The following is a 5,497-nucleotide window of genomic DNA, read 5'->3' on the forward strand; positions in this document are numbered from 1 at the left end:
TTGAAAAAGAGATGGGCTATCCTTCGAAGTCCTTCATTCTACCCCTTGCATGTTCAAAACCAAATAATTCTTGCTTGCATTCTATTACATAATTTCATCCGTAATCAAATGCCCGACGATCCTTTAGAGGAATAAGAAGACGAAGTTGGCAGTCCCATTGATGATACACGTAATGAGTACATAAGCAGTTTTGAGTCGTCGAACGATTGGGTTAATTGGCAAGATCAGTGTGCAATGTCCATGTGGAACACCTACAATTAAAGCCTTCTGTTGTAATCATTTCGTGTGTGTAGTTGAACATCTTTATTTATTGTCTGTAACTGTGCCGTTGTACTTGTTTTCATATTAAGCGGTGTGATTTCCAGAACTTTGTTTTCAGCCCGTTGACTTTGCAACAGTTATCTTTCAATGTGAATGTTAAAGCTTCAATTTGTAACATTCCTAATTATTTCAATCATTTCTACTAACACATGTACTTATCTAATGTTCATTTGTTGACAGAATAACTACACGCAACTTTCATCTAATCATGGATAGTGCACCAACTTCTGGTAGCGGCACTGCGAGGTGCAAGAAACCCGACAAGACACAGCGAAGTTGGAGTGGTCGTGAAGAAGATGTGTTAATACAGTCACTGAAAGAAGTTATGACAAAGGATGGAAAAGCGAGAATGGTTTTAAAGCAGGTTACTTGACTTTGTTGGAGAATGCAATGCAGACGACAATACCAGGAACAAATATACGTGGGAATCCTCATATAAATTCAAAAATACATGTGTGGAAGAAGACATATAGTAGTTTGGTGACGTTGTTGTCCAAGAGTGGAGTCGGTTGGAATGATACTGATAACACGATCGATGCTACAGACGAGACTTAGGAATTCGTTGTCAAGGTATGTATTCTCCAGTACTTTGACCTGAATGTATACAAGTGTACCGATTACTCCTTCCCTTCATGATTGATTCAGCATGACCCAAGTTTTAGAGCAATGCGGCATAAGCAGTGGACACATTTTAATGATTGTGCTGAAATCTTCGGAAACGATCGAGCTACTGGAGAGCATTCAAAGACTTTTGAGAATGATTTACAACAAGTTCTTAACCTCGGTGAAGAAGTTCCAAACGGAGAATTCATTGGCGAGAGTCGTACACATCTCCTGTTCGATGTTGTTGATGATTCAATATCTGAAACGCATACGCCAACGTCTAATACAAAGGCAGGTATGTCTTCTAAAAGTAAGAAGAGGAAGCACATTAATGAGAAAAATCAATCAATATTCGAGGCAATCAACAACCTCGCTCACATAACAAAAGACACGATGTCACAAATGATCAAGGAATTTTCAGCCGACGACAAACTTTCCGATGTTCAAGATACTGTTTTGGAGGCATTGCAGGGTATTACCGACCTTTCCGAAGATGAACAAGTTGCTGCAGCTAAGTTGTTATTCAACAACCATAACGACTTGGCACTATTCAAAAGACTTGGCGATCGTGGAAGGATTTGCTTGGTTAAGAGGTTGTTGTGTGGTGAGTAATGGTTAAAAATTTAAGTTTAAGTTTGGTGGGGAACAATGGTTTTTGAGTTGTTGATGAGCCTTAACTTATTTTTTGGTACTGTTGGTGGAAAGGGAAATTGTAATCTGTTATTTTTGAGCAATGGTTCTACACTTTATGAGCAACCGTGACTTAGTTATCTGTAATTTTGGGTGACATGGATGTTGTAATCTGTTATCTTGAAAATTGGTTGCATTTGTGTTGTACTAAAAATTATCAATGTAAAACTTTTGTTGTTTTTGTTGCACGTAATATTTTGTTATATAGACTACTGCAAATTCAATTGCTTGTATCTCATACCCTTGTGCTTTTGCAAATAATGTTTACTTACTTTGTACAAACTTCTTCGTAGTAAAAATTCAAAATTTGTAATTGAGAATTCCAGATTGTTTATTACAGTTTTCGAAGCATTTTTATTATATAGGTCAAATTTTGCTATTGTACAGTGATCAATCTTACAAAATTTTAATCCTTCAGTAATGTAATTGGAATACAAGAAATCACAGTACAACATATTTGAGGTTATTATTACACACGTCTCGTACAACAAAAAACACAAGTCTATTACCATTACCATTGGTTATTTACATACAAATACAGTGCACGTAATAAAGACTTCGACATTGGAGCACCATACAACCACTTTTACATACAGAAACATGGAAAACACATTACATGTAATGTGTGCAAAATGGAGATTCGAGTACACATTTATACATACACTGATTCAAAATATACAATATATAATCACATTGTAATGTACTCGGTCAAGAGAACAAAAGGGTAGTGACATAACTACACATACTACTGTCATAAAGAAGTTAAGCACTGGACTCATCTGACGACAACTCAACAACAACAACATCCTTCTTTGAGACTTGCTCGAGGGATTTGAGTTGGTTTGCCTTGGAGTCGATGTTCACACCGACATTCAAATTCAGTGGTTTTTTGGTGTTTGGAGCAAGACACTCGGGGACGGAGGATGTGTGAAACAACTTCGCCTTCTTCCTAGAGTTTCTATCGACAACTTGAAGTTGATCAGCAGTTACGTACTTCACTTCACTACCAGCTACTTCATTATCACTGCACTTACATTTTTCATCATCAGATATGAGATCAATCACAGGTACCTGATACTTGCTGGTCACAGTTTCTTCAGAGGCATTTTGACAACGTAAAGACATTGTGCACCACATAAAGAAGCACCGTATGCTGTGGAGAGTACGTAGTATCATAACAAACATCCTTCATATATAACAGCAAGAACTTAATGACTTAACTTCTCCAACTACCTCTATTCAATGACTTGCAGTTGCTAGATATTGTGATGATGGAAATCTGTAGTAGGTCAACACCTACCAAATATTTTAAAACAAAATTTGTACCACAAATAAATACACTACAACAAGGTAATAGTAAATACAAATTCTACACTTAACTAAACTAAAAAAACGTACCCATAATTACATTTTTGAAACAATAGTACTAAAGAGAAGCACACACTTTTATCAACATAAAATTATATCTTCGGAAATGACGTACCAAGAAAAGTCATTGCTAAAGAAGTTGAGTTACTGTTTACCAACCTGTAATTACAATACAAGGTTCCATCAAATATTTTACACAACAAATTCGAGTTAAACAGAAGCTTGATAAAGTTTTAAATTTAATGTACGGCGAAGGAAATTAACATACCTGCACCAAATTTAAACATGTGTGACACAATGAGTTGTGGTTCTTCGACACACAGAGAAGAAGGTGCAGCAGGCAACAGTTTCACATATATGTTAATTCACACTTTTGTACACAACAGGGCAATCGAAGACTAACATGAACATTGACACAATAATTTATAACATACGAATGAAGTTTAGTGTCAAGAATTATCTACGGCACATCATTAATTTCCAAATCCTCCAACAGCTTTCCAATCTCATCAGACAACTTCTCCATTTTCATACCTACGTTGCGTTGCTCACGAACTAAATCAGACATTTCATTCAATAGCTCAACTAATTTCTTATCGACACTTTTTTTCGGCGCACAATTTTCAGCTGTAGTAGAAGTTGAGCAACTAGAATCATTAAAATTTGGAACCTCAAATGGTTTTTCGACCGAGCAATTAAAGGTTTCGTCGGCGGCTGCTCTACTTTCGTAACCTTGGTAACAAGCACCAAGAAAACGATAAACTTGTGCGTTCGCCTCAGCCCAGCGGTCGTACACTCCGGGCTTCCTTCCCACGAACACGACGTATGTTTTCTTCTGCATTTAAGAGAATATGTACTTAAATTTTATACTAAAAATGTGCGAACAAAAAACTTCATTCAAAATAAAAAAATGGCTGGAGTTAAAAAAGTGAACAAGTATCACAATCTACAAACAAGTAATGTACTCCGATCCTGAAAGCACACGCAAAAAAAAAAAGTACTCGAAGATAGAAATAAATCACCATGCCATAGACGTCCGAACTGACTGCGCCGTTGATGAATTTATATTCTCCTCCAAAATAACCTTGTACGGTGTACCGACTAAGCAACGGTCGACGAACCTGCAAAGGTTTCTTTCACTCAAAAGTAAAGAATCAAAATTAATGAACAAACAGGCGAAATGTAAAGATTTCGTTCTTAGAATTTACACCACATCGTGAACATATAAAAAAGTGCCGTAAGATTTATTTGTAACCCAGATCCTTACCTTTACTTCACAGATCTACTTCGGTTTTACCTCAACTGTGGGATGCAAGGAATGCCAAGGACATGCGTTGTGTGAGAGAATAGTGACAGAGATCTGCACATTGGGTACAAAAGAAGAAACCTTATCCGGAATACATACAGTGAGAAGGGTAAAATAGGGAACTTAAATAATGAGTTGTGCTTATCCCGAACGAATAAATACTACCAAACAGGACTGAAATTTAATACGTCGTACTAATTGTCCACGTTCTCAACTATGTTATCCCTTATATTATCATTAAATTATTAATCACATCCTACGTATCAAACGGTGCCTTATTATAGTATAATTGTAGTTTTTTTTTAAAATTTATTAAATTACAAAAGTGAATTTTTTTTTATTTTTATGAAAACTTTAGCGACGGTTGTAAAAACGTCGCTAAATTTAAATTCGGTCATTTAAGTAGCGACGGACTGTAAATGGTCGCTAATTTAGCGACGGTGTTTTTGGATTTGAACTGTCGCCATGTAGCGACGGTGTTTTCGCTAATATTTAGGTTTTTTTGAATATTAACGTCATACATTGCACTCTGCGGATGGTTGTATCAACGGCGTGGATATGCACGCCGTTGATAAAAGTGTGAACATCGTGCACATGGACGCTGCGGATAATCTTGAACTTTCAACAGCTTCCAACTTCGCAGCGTGCAATGTGCGCTGCGGAAAGTGAATTTGCGCGCTGCGAAAAGCTATTTTGTTGTAGTGGGTACTTGAAGGGATGTTTTTCCACATTTTTAAAGGTCCCTAGGTGTACGTCTAAAGCCTGGAAAAATTAGGGTTAGAGGATGAAGTAAAATTAGGTTTCTATGGGCTAGGGTTTGTGTTTTCATCCTAGGCAAGGGAGGCTGCTAGCTGCTGTTTGGGAGGTGTTCAAGGGTCCTAAGGGAGGCTATTCATGGTCCTAGATGAGAGGTGCAAGGGCTGTACATGGGCCACATAGGCTGCAAGTCGTTTTTGGTGTGTATAGTGCATGAACGGGAGCGGCATAGGGCTGGAGGTTCTAGGCATTTTAGGCTCGTTCCACTAGGGTCCCTAGGGTGTGGTATAGCTCCTAGGATGGTTGGTTAGGGTCTGGACGTGATGGCCTAGGCTTGAAGGAAACCATGGTAGGATAGATTAGGGTTTTCCAAAAATGAGCAAATTTTTCCAACACGTTTTAGGCTTGTTCAAGGGTTATAATTGGCTTGATTTGGGCTGAATATGGGTTATT

The 5,497-nt window shown here is 37.6% G+C and overlaps 1 long non-coding RNA gene across 2 annotated transcripts; it reads right to left on the reverse strand.

Moving 5' to 3' along the window:
- Window positions 1–2,202: 2,202 nt before the first annotated feature.
- Window positions 2,203–4,120, reverse strand: LOC140812658 (uncharacterized). Of its 2 annotated transcripts, none has more exons than XR_012113713.1 (3): window positions 4,005–4,120; window positions 3,251–3,817; window positions 2,203–3,141 (listed from the first exon to the last, which is right to left on the reverse strand). It is a non-coding gene; the product is annotated as an uncharacterized lncRNA (long non-coding RNA). The 2 variants fall into 2 exon arrangements; XR_012113712.1 differs by having other exon boundaries at window positions 2,203–2,638; window positions 3,098–3,817.
- Window positions 4,121–5,497: the final 1,377 nt, after the last annotated feature.

The sequence above is a fragment of the Primulina eburnea genome, chromosome 14, assembly GCF_022965805.1.
Source record: "Primulina eburnea isolate SZY01 chromosome 14, ASM2296580v1, whole genome shotgun sequence".
Lineage (NCBI taxonomy): Eukaryota > Viridiplantae > Streptophyta > Magnoliopsida > Lamiales > Gesneriaceae > Primulina > Primulina eburnea.